A 17,475-nucleotide genomic window follows, 5' to 3' on the forward strand; every position below is an offset into this window, starting at 1 on the left:
CCAGAACACCAATATATAAAGTAGGTTTCTAGTAATGGCAGCAAAAATCTCAGTGATTCCCAGTTAAAAACCCAAGGGGACTCTAAAAGGTCTTTAAAAAGTTCCACTTCATTAACATTCCCACTTAATTACACTGGTTTTTATAAACAATTTAGAGATTCTACACTAATGCTGTAAACAGAGATGTGGGGAAAATCCCACAGAAGAAAAAGAAAAAGAAAAAAACTTTTCCTCCTCCCCCCCCCCGATTTATGTGGCTTAAAATTATAATGGGAGAGACACACTTCATTCATATTCTATTTTTCTCCCCTTTTTGGCTGCTGTTTGTTTAGTGCTAGGATGATGATGATGAAAAGCAATTTGCAGTTAATATCACTAGAATAGACACAACAGAGAAAAGTCATTACCGAGGCAGGAATGAATTAGAAATAAAGCCATTTGGCAGGAGCAAATTATTGTTTACTTGATTGTATGGATCATTGGCTTTTGATATTAAAGTGACCTGTTTGTTCCATAAACTTCTTTTGAAAAAATAGTTAACTTACATACATTATATTAGGAGTAAAAGCCAGAACAGTACAAAATACAGTTGTCAAGCACACTCTTAAAAGCAGTTGTGGCACCATCATTCACAAGTCCTCTAAACATTTGAGAACATCTAATGCCTTGTAATTAGGGACCAAGGATGTGGTCAGTATTACAAATTTGTAATTTTCTCATTCTTTAGTTTAGGGCATTCATTCAAATGGAAATACATCAGTAGGCATCTAAAACTACACTCAGACATTCTGATGTGCTGATTTTCTTTGGGGCTGAGCATCAGCACTGAGACTGAGTGCCAATAGCTGTATGACTTGATCACCTGCATGGGGCTCTATCATTAACAAGGTGACCTCAATTTTAGGAACAGTATCTGAGAACAGCATGTACACTTTGCTCTATGGATTTCATCTGACTTGTAAACAGTAACAGGGAGTGTGGGCTGTTGCTTTCTTGTCACCTTTTCTGCCACCCCAAACTTTGAAACATATTAGTTCTAGCTCTAGGCTGAACTAGAATGGGTGAATCAGTTAATTTAGGCTTCTCATTTTTCCAAACTTCAGTTCTCCGTATTTCTGCTTCTGTTTGCATTTTTCTAAAAAGGTCCTCATAATCCCCCCCCCCACATTTTAGTGTGAATTTCTTCAAATATGCACATTTTTGTATGCAGTTTTGCCTAATATGTTTTTTTTTTGTATTTTATTTTCACTTACATATGCATTTTTATGCATACTTCCTCTAGGACGTGCATTTTTCTGTACATTATTTGGTTGGAGAACTGCTCTGAACAATTCAGAGAAGATTTTCAAAGGCTCGCTGCATTTAGGTTTGCATGTTGTTTTCAGTAAGTGTGAATTAGATAGATTCATCTTTAAATGTGACCTGAACCAAATTTCTTCCCCATCCCTACCTCTGAGTAAAGAGGCAATGGATTGCATCAATAAACGGTTGCTGCAGTTGGGATGTGGAGAGAGGAAAAAAGAAGACAATGGCAGCCACGTACCCACTTCAAATTACAGAATGAGAGGGAACAAAATACCTGGCAACAGGCTTTAGACAGCTCTGCCAGCTTTCCAAGGGGAATGTTGAGACTTGAGTCAGCCATGCTTATTACAGTTGAAGATGTGCAAAACCACCTGGAGAATTCTTTTCCAATATTGCTGGGATACTGAACTACTTCACTTTTCCTTCAAGTATGATGAAACAATACCCCTATTCAAGCACCATAATGTACATAATTAACAGTCTTGTAGGGCAGAGTACAGGGTCATGACTGCTGCCTCCTCCTGTTTTGTCCACAGCATCCTCCCACAGCATCCTCCCACTGCCATCCATGCACTGCAACCTATGTGCATAGGGTCCCCCTGGTTTAGAAACCTGATCATGCAGGGTTCTAAATCACAGAGCCTTGAAGCATAAAACACACTTCCCTCTATACATGTTCCACATGCATACATGGCAGCATGTGGGGCCAACAGGACAGGCGCTGCTCCACCTCACACACAATAGTTGTGTGGCAGGGGATACTGCCAAAATTGGCTAATGGATGTTCTGAATCTGTACAGGTATTTGGAGTTGGCAACGAACTGTGTGAAGGTCAATAATCTGAACCTCAGTCCAAATAACACAGAGACATTGGGGGGTATTCAATTAACCTTTTGTGCTAGTGCTAGAGTTAGAGCACCCCACACCATCCCCAAATCTGCTCTGGAGTGTTGGGAGAAATCCTAGAACAGATTCAGGGTGTGTGTGGGGGAGGAGAGGGGGAGATCTTCATGTTGGCAAGGAAAAATCCTTCTGCTAATGGAACAATCTACTTAGAGCTGCATTGAATACAACCCATTAACCCTAATTAGGCATGCAAAAAACATCAGAATTTAAATGTATAGGGAGCATAAAGGCACACATGCCAACCTGTCAATATCCCATGTAGCAGCTTCACCAGTTCAATCCTGATCTGCCCATGTTGAATGGGAATTTATAAATGGGGATTGTAAATGTATCTAGCTGAATGCAGTTAGAAGCTTCTCTGTGATCTGGAACTCTGAATAATCTGGGTTCCCAATGACAGGGAGGATTCTAAGCACATTCAAGATGTGAAAAATCTCCCTTCAGAGCTTCTGGCCATTTTGCAAAAGTCTGAAGCTGTAGCAGGTGGGAGCAGGGATATGGGGAGGGTGGGATAAGTATGTTCAGTCCTACCCCTCTGTTTACAAATTTTCACATGAATACTGCAATAGGGCCATTGCTAGTCAATGATAAAGCTGACCACAAAATGGGAATTCTCTAGTGGATGGGGTAGCACTCCCTCTAAAGTATCAGGTCTGCCCCTTGGGGGAATCTGACTTTGTGGAGTGACACAAAATGTTTTCCATAGAATGTAATTGTTCAGTTTGTACACCACCACCAAACCCTTTGGGGGGCATAGAAGAGCCTTCTCCATGGTGGATCCTCAGCTCTGGAATGACTTCCCTAAGAGTTACATTTCTCCTCCTCACTGCTGGCATGATATCAGATGAAGGTTGTTTTTTCTCCCAGGCCATGACAGTTTCATATTGTGATGGGTATCCCTAACAGCAATGGTGAGTCTGTCTTTTAATGATTCTGTTATTTTATCAGCATTTTTAGTTTCTTTATATGCTTTATTTATTGATGCATCTTGTGGTTTATTTTTGTTGTACATTACCCTGGGCTCCTTTTGAGTTCGGGCAACTAATAAATACAACAAACAAACAAACAAACCCTGCTTTGAAAACTGTGACCTGGCCCCAGTTATCCATGCTCTGGTAACTCCCATGTTAGACTATTGGTATGGGCTTTATAAGGGGCTGCCTTTGAAAGTTCAGAAAGTTCAGTTAATCCAGAACACCTCTCTAGTATACCTAAGAGGAAAACGAAAGGTCTCTTGTCTCTAAGTTATAAAATGGAGGACGGTGTTTTTTGGGAGTCACGAAGATCAGGTCCTGAAAAAGCTGAAGAAGAGCCAATTTGTGTTTTTTCAAATTGAAACTGTCCTACCTCCGGAGCAGAGCATATCTAGTATAAAAAACCTGGTTGAATGTGATTCTCTCATGACACATTTAAATGGTTTTTTCTTTTCTTTTAATAATGTTATTTGTTATTTAATTTTGAGAATTGCATTATTTTATTGATGTATGTATTGCTATATTCATGTTTTTGTAAGCCACCTTGAGGGCCTTTTGGCCATAAGGCGGGGTATAAATTTAATAAATAAATAAATAAATAAATCCTTTTCATACGTTTGTAACATGTAGATTCTACATATGGGAAAGGGCAGGTATCACTGTACCGTGACAGTGGCTCTGAAGTCTGCAAAGGAGCACCTGTGCATAAACAGCTCCACATTATTAGGGCCCCCTGTCCTACAGGGGTCCTGGTTGCACAAAACACTTCTGCCCAAGTAGCTGTTCATGTATCCCTCGGCAGACTTTGTACATCAGATATGTGGAAGTCAGGGAGGGGTGAACATGATATTGGGGGAGGGGCTTACTCTTATGTATGTATTATAGAACTGCAGCTTAACTGTGAATATGCGTTCATCATCTCAGGCCCTCCTTCGTGTGCCTTCTCCAAAGGAGGTGCCAAGCATGGCAACACGGTTCCCTGACTATGTAATGCTCTCCCCAGGGAGATATACCTGGCACCATCAGTATCAACTTTTAGGCACCAGCTGAAGACGTTCCTGTTTACCCAGGCATTTGTTTCTTAATTGGGTATGATGATACCTGAGCCTGTTTTGGTATTTTCTATTAGTAGGGTGGGATACGAACCATGCTTTCTATAACAATACAGGATGAGCACTTTTCATAAACAGTGTTGTTTTATTCTTTTGATTTGTTTTAAATCTTTATATTTGTATAGGGCTTTTTTTAGAATTGTAAGTCCCTTTGAGACGTTTTACGTAAGTAACAAATAAATGTAACAACATATATTACTACTACTACTACTAGTAGTATGCAAGTCTACTTAGAAGTAAGCTTCACTGAGTTCAGTGGGACTTCCTCCAAGGTAAGCATGCAGAGGATTGCAGCGGCGGAGAGGTGGTGGTGCAACGGAGAAGGAGCTGGCGGAAAGCTCTGTGGGATCCTCCTGCCGTTCAGGAGCCACCAGTCCGGCTGAACATGCGCTCCATTGGAAGCCATGTGCACAAGCCAGTCAGGAAGTGTTGGCTCTAGCAAACAGGCCTCCCAGGGAGTAGGCTCTCCCCATAGGTCTGAATGGAAATTTAAACTTTTTATTACTCCACTGGCCTTCCCCCTGAATAAAAGACAGTAAAAAAATCCCACCCCATCAAACAACAAAAAGGACAAAAACAAACAAACATCCTCAAATTTTTTAAAAATGGGAGGGTCAGGAGGCCTTGTCAAATACCAAGGGGATGGGATCTGGACTCTGACCCTAACTGAATCAATTAGATCTAGTTCTAACTTACCTTGCAGAAAACACATGCGACTGTCCCATCACATCTAGCATACCCCTTAATGGTTGGAAAACAGATGGAAAGAATCCTAAAGACAAAGGGGCTTATTCACAGTTGCCATAGCACATCTGGAGCTCACGAGAGGCTGCTTCTGAAAGTACTTGCATGGAAGGGCAGTTTTTGAGGTCCACAGCCTCTGTGTGGGAGCTGTATGTGCTATTTCAGGGATACCCAAAATGGACACCTCCAGATGTTGTCAGACTATGACATCCTTGACCATTAGCTATGCTGAGTGGGACTGATGGGAGTTGCACTTCAACAACTAATTCTGGAAGGCGCTACATTGACTACCCCCATAGCATGCTATTGCAACAATTTGTGAGATCATCACATCTATCCAAATAGCCCCCATGTGCCGGTCTTCCCAACAGCAATTTTACATGTTGCTCACCAATGTGCTTGATGGTGGCTGTATCCTGGGAAGCTCATGAGAGGTTGTTATAAATGTGAACTGGCCCAAAGACCTGTGTTTTAAAGCAGATTCTGCATTCTTTGGCCACATCCACGCTATACATTTAAAGCACTCAGATACCATTTTAGCAGTCATGGTTTCCCCTCAAAGAATCCTGGGAACTGTAAAGGGTGCTAAGAGTTGTTAAGAGAATCCCTATTCCCCTCACAGAGCTAAAATTTGCAGTGTGGCTTAACAATCAATTCTACTTCCCAGGGAACTCTGGGAGCTTTCGCTTTGTGTGGGGAATGGGGGTCTCCTCACAACTCTCAGCAGTCCTAACAAACTACAGCTCCCAGGATTATTACTAGCACAAACTAATAAAAAGAATTTTGTTTATGATTTTGGCTTGATAGTCCCAAACTGCCAAAATTTTACCTCTGAAATATTATACAGTATATATATAATGTACATACATACACATGCACACATTCTTGGCTCCATTCATAGGAACATAGGAATCTGCCTTATATCAAGCCAGACCATTGGTCCATCTAAGTCAGTATTGTTTATACTGACCAGCAGTGGCTCCCCAGGGTTACCGACAGGGGACATTTCCAGCCCTACCTGGAGATGCCGTGGATTGAACCTGGGATCTTCTGCGTGCAAAGCAAATGCTCTATGACTGAGCTATGGCTCTTCCCTATTTCTGATCTACTGATATTGTCTTCAGAAATAGTCCTCACACAGAGACATGATGTTGATTTGTTTTATCTATAATGCATAACCTCTTTGAATTGGTAGCTGTTCAACAATTCAAAGTGTTGTATTGTTTGGAACAAATGCTATTAATTATAAATGCCCTGTCATTTGATTGCTAGGGCAAACATCAGTTGGAACAAAATATTTAAGAGGAATAATAAAGGATTCCTTAGTAAACAATCTGGCACAACATCTTCATTTTTAAAACACTGCAGATTATTTACAAAAGTTTCACCTTTTAAACATTCTCTTGTGGTTCAACACACTTCAAAGAGGAAACAAGTCCTATGAGGGAACTGGGTATGTTGAACCTGGAGAAGACTAGACCAGTAGTGTAGAGTCACTGTGGTGCAGTGGTTAAAGTATCAGGCTAGGATTCCCTCTCAGCCATGGAGCTCACTCGGGTGACCTTGGGCACCACTTCTCAACCTAACCTACTTTACAAGGTTGTTGTGAGAATAAAATGGAGGGGAGCACCATGCATGGCACCTTAAACTCCTGGAGGGAACAGCAAGATGTAATGAATGAATAAGATGGACGAGGCATGGTGGTACCTGGATGATGAAACTTGACCAGCTGTTAGACACACACATTCTCTCTCACATGCACACTGTGCATACTGAAAGAACTCTGCCCCTGTCTGTCATGCACACAGCAGTACACTTCCTTCTATCTCTGTGTTTGGCCATTATGTGAAAAGGGACAAGAGGACCCTGGCCCAGTCACATGGAGAAGCTTGAAGTGCCTGCATGGACAGCCTCTTCACTCTCTGGCTGAATGTGCTGATGCCAGTGGTCAAGGCTGCTTCATGTGTTGATGGGAGCATGGCTAGACTGCACAAGCCCATGAGCCACCTCATTCATTCTTCCACTCTGTGGGGATGTCACCTGTACCCCCTATAGAAGAAGACAAATAATTGTTTCTGCTTTCCTAGAAGATCTCATGGAATTAAGATACATGAACTTAGATCTGGGATGAACAGAAGGAGAAACTTCTAAGTGGAAACAGTAGTTTGTCAATGAAACCAATTTTGCCTGGTGTGTGTAGTTGTGGTAATATATATATATATATAAAATATCCATCACTGGAGAACTTCAAGCAGAGGCTGGGCAGCTATCTGATGCGGATGCTGTAACTCTGGATTTCCTCCATCAGTCTGGGGTTGGACTAGATAGCCTTCAAGGTACTCTACAACTCTGTGATTCTGTGACTATAGTTCAAAGGAGTGGCTGTATATTATATGTGAACCAGTGCCTGAAATAAATACATACAGAAGATATCTAGTGTTAATCATACTGAGAGTAGGTCCATTGATCTCAATATTAATCTGACTTAGTTGGATATCACCCAATATTATTGTAATATAAATGAACATACAATGCAATTTTAAATTGTGATGGACCATTAGATTGTTTTTAAGGAAATGCATAAACTTTCCTTTAAATATGTCCTGATCACAAACCATCTGTTAAACGTAGGGCCAATCTGAAATGCCTCCTTCCGCCACTGTGTTTGTAGGATGCAGAATTAGAGCAATATGGGGACCAGGATACAAATAGGCACAAAGTGGAGGTGAAAATATCAGCAGCTATTATCTTGAAGCCAAATTAGAGTGAGAGCAATTCTTTCAACAATTAGCTTAGAGTTCTGTGTAGAGAAAACGGCGCCCATCAGAAACTAGGAGCATGTTTGCCAATAACACCTAGATCATGAAACAGGTAGCAAAAAATTGTGTGTGGGGAGATTTTATGACACCTGCTCAAGCCCCCATTTTGTATGAAAAAACGTTCAAGTCACCTTCGTTAGAGCTATTTTAACAATCTCAGTCTGGGGAAATTGATACTCCTCTTTAGGTCTGCTAATAGATAGGTGTAAAAAAAATCACCGCAAAATCCTTCTGTTTCTTTATTTTTTGCTGGCACACCGGTGTTGTGCCAAAGAATTCTCCTGCATTTCCCCCCATGAAACCACTCCTGGTGCTGCCTTCTCCTTGCTTCCTTTTTAGCCTGCATCAGCTGTGGCTGCTCTGCTGGGGCAGATCCCTTTAGCTGCAAGCCAGTTACCTCTTCACTGCCAGCTTCACATAATGCACTGGTGGTGCCAAATGTTCAATAACTGTACTGTTTTATATGAAAGGTGCCTTTTAATGGCTAAAAAGTGTGCTGTATGTAGAATTTAAGAGAACCTTTAAGAGAATTGCACAGATGTGAGAATTAATTCAGAAGATTATGTTTCTGGCCACTTTAAAACATCAAGGCACCCAAAGAATGTTCGAAGTTGGAAAATTCCATTTTTGACAACCTTGTTTACCATCATTCAGTTTTCTATAGTGAAAACAGAACATGTAATAAACCTATGAATGACTACAAAAAGAAAATTGAAGTTGCTATATTAAAATGTATGAGTGTCTGGATATTTTATGCAGGTTTCTTTTTGTCATATACATTATTTTGTCATCTGCCTTTGAGAGAGATGGGTAGGAAGGAATGTCTTTTTCTTTTTAAGCATTGTGAGCTGGTTTTTCATTTCCTTTTGAAAAAAACTCATTTTCACTTTCTGTATGTAATCACAAACAAGTTCTCTTGAGTGAAGTTTTTCAGACAAGAAAATTATACATAGGCAATATCCCGTGCATGCTCATAATATACTTTGTAGTACTCTTAATTCATTCAAAAGCACCAATACTTCTCAGGTCAGCAGTAGGAAAACCATCTAGGCATATGACATGATTCTACCAATTTGCTTAACTGTTATTTAAAGTATGAAAAAGAGCAGCCCTCTACCTAGACTGGATTATACAGCCACAAGAGTGGTTGTATACTATAGCCAGCGTGGATTTTCACATTCAGCAATGTTAAATTGAAAATATCCCCATGCCATTCTGATGCTTCCCATAAGCTCATTTCAAAACAAAACCTTACAAAACTTGTAGTCCTGAACTCAGAAACACTTGCTTAACAACAGTCAGAGAGAATAAAGAGTTCAAAGTGTAAAAAGAGAGAGAAAACCCCCAAAGCCCTTTTGGACTTTTTTCTCTGAGAGTTCTCATAATCTGTTGAAATTCATTAAAAAACCGCCATGTTCACAGAGTACCTGTAATCCTAATACTGACCTTGCCCCATACTCTGACCTTCATCTTCTGCAGTTTAAAAGTTAAAAAAATGCCTGGCTGATTTTTAATTAATTTAATAAATTTTGGCTGGAACCCTATGATAAGCCCAGGCATGCTCAGTAAGAACCAACTGTCAAGAGTTCTAAAAGCCAGACTCACAACTGCTGGACTTGCCTAATCAGGGAACTACATCCACACCAGACTTTGATTTCATGTGAGACAGTCATGGCTTCCCTCAGAGAATCCTGGGAAGTGTAGTTTGTGAAGGGTGCTGAGAGGAGACTACTGTTCTCCTGACAGAGGTCCAGTGGCCAGACTGGTTTAACAGTCAGCCACTCTGATTGAAGGTCTGTGAGGGGAACAGGGCATCTCCTAGCAACTCTCAGCACCCTTCACTAACTACACTTCCCAGGATTCTTTGAGAGAAGCCATGACTGTCCAAAGTGAAATAAAGGCCTGGTGTGGATGTTGCCAGGGACAGGTTTGGTTTAAATTTGGGTGGGAGGCTACATGTGCCTGCTGTAGAATAAAAAGGTGGGGGAAACACTGAAAAGCAATGATACTGTTCACAATGTTTTCCTTTTGGAAAGGAAAGGGGCTTCCCTTCTCCCAAGGGCCCACCCACCCAATCTCCTCCCCTCCCCCTGGCCAGTGTTGGACTAGGACCTGGGAGACCAGGGTTCAAATCCCCACACAGCCATGAAGCTCACTGGGTGACCTTTGGCCAGTCACTGCCTCTCAGCCTCAGAGCAAGGCAATGGTAAAACCACCTATGAATACCGTTTACCATGAAAACCCTATTCATAGAGTAAACATAAGTCGGGATTGACTTGAAGGCAGTCCATTTCCATTTTCAAACATGATTGCACAGAAATAAATCCCATTGAACTCAAAAAATATGCAAATGATCAAACCCACCCTCCCTCCTCCTCCCTCCTATTCCCTCCCTCTTGACCCTTCCCTCCCCTTCCTTTGCCCCTCCCTACCCATCTCCATCCCCTTCCAATCCCCTCCTTCCTCTTCCCCCTCCTTTCCCTCCCCTTCCTCCTTCCCATGGTCAGTTTTACCTATCTTAAGCATGATTGCACAGAAGTAAATACCATTGAACTCTATAAGCATGCAAATGATCAAACCTGCCCTCCCCTCCCCTCCCCTCCCCCTCCCTTTGCCCCCTTCCAATACGCTCCTTCCCCTTCCCCCTCCTCCACCCCTATGGTCAGTTTTTCCTATCCTAACCATGATTGCATAAGAGTAAATCCCATTGCACTCAATAAGCATGCGAATGATCAGACCTGCTTTCTCCCTCCTTCCCCTCTCCTCTCCTTCCTCCTCCTCTGCCCGCTCCAGTCCTCCCTTCCTCCCCCAGTCACTTTTACCTATCCTAAGCATGATTTCACAGGAGTAAATTGCACTGAATTCAATAAACATGCAAATGATCAAACCTGTTCTTCTCCTCCCCTCCCCCTCCTGCCTGCTCCCATCCCAGTTCTCCCCTCTGCATTTCCTCCGCTCCCTCCTCCTCCTCCTCCTGCCCTCCCCAGGCCCTTTGGTTAGTTTCACCTATCCTAAGCATGATTGCAGGGGAGTAAATCCCACTGAACTCAATAAGCATGCAAATGATCAATCCATTCTCAGCAAACTTGCACAGGATCCCATTTCTTACCTCCTGGATTAAAAAGCAGGGAAATTCACTAATAGGAAAAAAAAATGCAGTTTAAGAACATAACTATAGCACACAGAGATTTCTATCAAACTTTAAAAAGCAGGGAAATTGGGCAGCTATAGTGAATGCACCAGGGTAGCAGGAGACTTGACCTCCTCTCTGAGATATTGTACTGCCCTACAAATTTGTCCACTGGAGACTATTCTGCATAAGTCAGTGCCATTATTCCACAATTATGTTTGTTTTAGAGTAAATTTTGCTTCCTTCCTGCTAAAACAAGATCAGCACAGCACATGTCTTCTTTCTATTATTTGGGCTGATTGCAGGTGTTGCCACCACTCACCATATGCTCAGAGGCACATGTTACCAAATTTTTCAAAGCTACACAGCAAGTGGATTGGACTGTGAAAGACCAACTCAAATTGTGTTTGCATTTTGACAAATTTGTAGGCAGTACAATATCTCAGAGAGGAGGTCAGGTCATCTGCTCCCCTGGTGCATTCATCCCTGCTTTTTAATGTTTGATAGAAATCTCTGTTGGCTATAGGGACGTTATTAAACCGCAAGGTTTTTTTGCCTATTAATGAATAAATGTTTTAGTGCCATGATCAGAAACACCTACAAAGAATGTAAGAACAGCCCTGCTGGATCAGATTAAGGGCCAGTATAGTCCAGCTATTTCTCACAGTGGCCAACAAGATGCCTCTGGGAAGCCCACAAGCAGGACATGAGGGCAATAAGTACAAGGGCCATAACTCAGTGGTAGAGCATCTGCTTTGCATGCAGAAGGTCCCACATTCAATCCCAAATATCTCCATGTAGGGCTGGGTGAGACTGACTGCCTGAAACTCTGGACAGCTACTGCTAGGCAGAGTAGACAGTACTGAGCTAGATGGACCAATGGTTCATCTGATTCTTGTACTGATTCAGTATAAGGCAACTTCCTATGTTCCTATGTAAGTAACTGGCATTCAGAGTCATACTCCCCCTGATCTTAGAGGTAATATATAGACGTCATGATCAGCAGCTATTGATAGCTTTATCTTCCATGAATTTGTCTAATCTTCTTTTAAAGCTATCAGCATTGATGGTCTTCACCACATCTTGCAGTAGTAAATTTTATAGCTTAACTATGTGCTGTGTCTGTCTTTTGTCTGTCATTAATCTTTTACTGGATGATCTTGGGTTCTGTTATGAGAGGAGAAAAGCTTCTCTCTATCCACTTCCTTCACACCATGAATAATTTTATACTCGTCTTCTCTTTCTCAGCTTTTTTTTTTAAACCCCTACAAAGATCCAAATATTATAACCTCTCAGGGAAGTTATTCCACCTTAATGCACATTTTCCAGCTCCACAATTGATGTGTTGACTAGAACTGTGCAGAATATTCCAAGTGCAATCACACCATCCATTTCTATGTGGATCATTATGATATTGGTGATTTTATTGTTGATCCTTTTGCTAATGATCACTGGCTTAAAGTTCACCTTTTTTACAGCTCTTGCACACTGGTTTGATGTTTTCATTGATTTATCCATCTTGGGCCTAGATCCCTTTCCTGATCAGTCACTGCCAGCTCGGATGCCGTCAGTTTATATGTGAGGGGAGGATGTTCTGTCCCAAGATGCATCATTTTACACTTGCTTACAGTGAACTGCATTTGACATTTCATTGCCCATTGACTCAATTAGGAGAGATCCTTTTGTAACTCTCTGCAATCCTTTGAATAAGTTGATGTCTCATCTGCCATAACCTGGCCACCTCACTGCTCACCTTTAACTCTAGGTTATCCATGCACAATTTTAAAAGTACTGGTCCTGATACAAATCTTTGGGGGACCCCCTCCCCTTCTTAACATCTCATCACTGTGAGAACTGTCCATTTATTCCTGCTTTCTACTTCTTGTTCTTTTTTTTAACTGATCCATAAGAAGTCCTGCCCCCCTTACCCACATGCATAGTAACACTTGCAAAAAAAACCTCAAATGGTTGAGACAGGTGTTACTTTTGCAAAAGTCACACTGATCCTTCTTCAGGAAGATTTGTTCTTCTATATGCTTGCTAAGAAAGCCAGTGTGGTGTAGTGGTTAAGGTGCTGGACTATGACCTGGGAGACCAGAGTTCGAATCCCCACGCAGCCATGAAGCTCGCTGGGTGACCTTGGGCCAGTCACTGCCTCTCAGCCTCAGAGGAAGGCAATGGTAACCCCCCTCTGAATTCCGCTTACCATGAAAACCCTATTCATAGGGTTGCCATAAGTCGGAATTGACTTGAAGGCAGTCCATTTCCATTTTTCATGCTTGCTAAATTTATCTTTAGTAAGGATTTCCATCTGCTTATGCAGTACATATGTTAACTGGCCTATAATTTCCCTTTTATAAAACTGGTATTACATTGGCTTCTTTCCTGCATCTGGGTTCTCATTGTGGCCAGTCAGGTGGCTATGGGAAGCCCAAAAGCAGAGCATGAGGGCAATAGCCCTCTCATGCCGCTATTCCCCAGCAACTGAATTGCAGGACCATCCTGCCTCTGAATGCACAGCTTCCATATAACCATCAGGGATAAGAGCTATTGATAGACCTAGCACCCATAATTTTGTCTAATCTTTTTGTAAAGCTGTCAATGTTAGTGGCTGCCATCACATACTGTGCTAGTAAATTCTATAAATTCATTACGTATTGTGTAAGAAGTAATTCCTTTTGTTTGCACAGAATCTCCTGCCAAGCAGTTTCCATGTGAATTGCTATGTGGTAATCGAGCTTGTCCTATTACAGTCCCAGCACAATAAATATGCTGCAGCAGCACATGAGAGACTGTTTCCCCTTCCCAATGGTGTGTGTGCCCACATGCGTATGCATGCATGTATGTATCTTAGGAGCAGCCAAAAATGAAGGATGGATGATAGGTCAGAAGTGATATGGGTGAGTACTGGGCCAAAATCTGTGCTTCAATTTCTCAAATATTTCCTTTTCCCTCTAAAGAGGCTAATGAATTTATTTATCATTTCAATGGGTGTAGCATTGAGATGACCTTATTGCTGTGTGATGATTTGTGTGTATTTTCTTTCCATTACATATTTCCTCAACACACTGGAGAGATGACTTTGTAGGATGAAAGCAAAATCACTCACAAATCCTCTCAGCCACCTCAAAGGTAAGGTAGGTGCAACAACTCTCACCCCTCCCCAATATCCCCAGCCATTAGAATAGCAACAAAGTTTTCTCTTCCCTTTGATAATTTTTTCATTAACTAATGGAGAATAGTATAAAAAAAGTGAAAAATTTTTTGGCACAGCACTAATATGGACACAATAAAAGCCTGCCAATGGAGAAGTTATTACCGAGTCAGGATAGTGCAATAGGATCCAGTGAGGCTGTAAGTGAGATGCATGTTTCCTCAGCATGACTTTTCTCTCAGGTATCTTCCTTCTCTGGGATTAGTGCTGTTGGTGACCCCATTCTACCAGGAATCTGATACTGAAGAAGTTGCCATCATCAGATAAATTAACAGAACATGTGGCTATGTGCTAATGTCAATTGCAGGCAACATAGAGAAATGACAAATGTGGCAGCTGAAAGAGATATGCTTTAATTGTTTGCAGGAAAATTGTCAAAACTGCTAAGGCAAGACAGCTTAGCCCAGCCTTTCCCAACCAGTGTGCCTTCAGATGTTGTTGGACCACAATTCCCATCTTTTCTGACCACTGGCAATGCTGGCTGAGGCTGATGGGAGTTGTGGTCCAACAACATCTGGAGGCACACTGGTTGGGAAAGGCTGGCTTAGCCAGTAGAACACATCTGGAACTATCCACGGTCCTGATTGCAGTTCACCAGATGTTGCTGCCAATTGACTTGCCATGAGCTGAATTTTCATACTGGACTTATCTTAGCCTGGCTCACTTGGACCTGACTTACTTCAACCCTAAATCTTCCTGCCTCTTTCCTTGTGGGTCCCAAACTTTGACAAAACAGAACAGGTATGAATTTTGGGAAAACAAAACATGAAGCAATGGAGAATTCTCAGTGTGTGGCTTCCATTGTGGAAACAAGGCTGGTCAGTTTGGAACTCCCAAGTCAAGGAGGAACCTGAAGAAGAATTTGAGAAGCCTCTCTAAATCTGAAACTCCAGGAATAGGGAATAGATCTTATGGAATTGCATGCAGTGTGTACTTCAGCCCTATGGGGAGCGTTTGTACTCTTTGTTTCCTTCAAACAAATCCAGTTCTCTAGCTACTACGTCTCCCATATATAGATCACTACTATCTTTAGACATCACACACCCTGTGGAACTCCACCTTTTGGTAACATGGAGACAGGCATTCTCTACAGCGGTGCCTATTTTATAGAACAAATTTCCTATCCCTGCAATACAGCAAGCTCCAACAATGGTGTGTTTTCATAATTTATGAAAAAATATGGAAACACCCCATAATTTACCTTTTGGCCCTGGCATTTCATGACAAGTGATGTCAGTTTTCAATTGCCTTCTCTATTGTTTTGATTATTTTTATGGTATTGCTTAGCTTTCCATGATTGTTTTATTGTGTTGATAAGTTCTACTCCACTATTGTAAACTACTTTGGGATTTTTAAAATGAAAAGGGATGTAGAAATGTAAAATGTGTTCCTCAAAAGGACTGAGTAGCTTCATCCCAATTCTATTCCCTCCTTCACTGGTGTGTCATTGATAAATGAATTAGATTTTTCAATTTCTCTCTTTCTCTCTCACTCACTGGCTCTTACGATATGGATTGCTGCCAAACTGCTTCTGAAACTTTTCTGCTGTGGCTGCTTGCTGCTAGAAACTCCAAGGCTTTTTAAGCACTCCATGGTGTCAGTTGTCATTAAGATGAGAAGCCATAATTTGAACTTTTCTGTTCAAATTTGTGCCTGAGTATGGCATTCAGACACATTTTCTGGTTCTGCAAGTGTTGTACTGTAGGCTTTGGAAAATGAAAATTGCCATTAAGTTAATGAGTGGCTGGGAATCGTCAATGTGCATTTCTCCAGACTCTGCCTGTCTAATTTGATGCAGCTGAATTAATAGCAATTCTGTAAATTAATTCAATCAGTACTTAATTTGGTCCCCCCACCCTGCCCGATCAGCTGGATTGAAAACCCATAGTGCAGATCCCATTAAAAATGCAGGGACTTTCATTTGTATTAGGATCACATTACATTTGTCTAGTGGTTTACGGGTGTGTTTGTGTATTTCTGTCAGGGGCTAGACACTGTTGCTCATTTGCCAGTAAAGAATGTTAGTTCTCAAAAAGCGTATACACATGTCTGAAACATAGTGATTCCAAATGTAACATTAGCATCACAAATTGTGCGATTTGCATGCTTTTAAACTATCAAGATTCAAGGTCAGCTCTACACTTGGGGGCACTGTGGACACTTGTCAGCATGCAAAGTATTCCATAAATCTTGTCATTCAGTCTCATGATCCAATATCACACAAAAGGTAAAAATGCTATACTCTGAAAAACCTGAATGTAGCTGTGTCACAGTTACAGAAATAAAACTCCTTGTGTTGGGAGAGATGGAAGATAACCGTCAGCAATTTGTGGCATCCAAATATTTTTCAAAATCACTTAAGCCTCAAGACAATTTACACAATGTATAGATATTTTGGAGATCATCACGCTGATGCTGAAACTCACCAGTTTTAAAAAAATATGCAGTAGGCACCCATGATATTACCTGCAGCTCTGCCAAGGATGAGCAAAGGGTACATTTGTATAAGAACATGGCAAACCAATGGTGACAGCAGCGACCTCTTGTCAGGCCAATCCTATAACCAGCCCAGACTAGGAATTGCCTGAACCTATCAGGCCTGCTTGGTTGTCCTTCAATGGGGACAAGCCTTGCCCTGTGCTGACTGTAGAAACATAGCAAGTCAGACCATTGGTCACTCGAGCTCAGTATCATCTACACTGACTGGCATTCACTTTCCAGAGGTCTCTTCCAGTCCTACCTGGAGATGCCAGAGACTGAATTTGGGACCTTCTGTATGCAAAGCAGATGCTATACCACTGAGCCACTGCTTTTCCCCATATATATGGCTATATGTGGTGGGAATGGGGAAATCCATCAGCCCTCTGATCAGGCAGACAGAGTGGAGATAGAACGCTCTCATGGACATTTCAGATATACTCCACATGCAGGTTGCCGTAAGTGAGAGCCTTGAATAAAAAAGGTTGAAACACTTGGGAAGCACTAAAGAATAATACTAATCAGTTGAGAGGTTCCATGTTTCATCTGTGCATGTAGATCTGATTTTCACAACAGCTCTACTTTTCTGAATTCACTGTGTCCCCCTGCTCCCTATGTAACATTGTTTCAATGCAAATACAACTCTTGTTTAGCTGAGCCTTGGATCGCTTAAGATTTTTTAAAAACTTATCTACCAATCCATTTTAAGTGGAGGGGGGCAGTAAAGATTTAATCTATTTTGTTTTCTTATTTATCCTACCAGCCCTACAAAGCCACCTAAATACAATCAGAA

This window comes from Rhineura floridana, chromosome 7, assembly GCF_030035675.1.
Source record: "Rhineura floridana isolate rRhiFlo1 chromosome 7, rRhiFlo1.hap2, whole genome shotgun sequence".
Taxonomy (NCBI): Eukaryota; Metazoa; Chordata; class Lepidosauria; order Squamata; family Rhineuridae; genus Rhineura; species Rhineura floridana.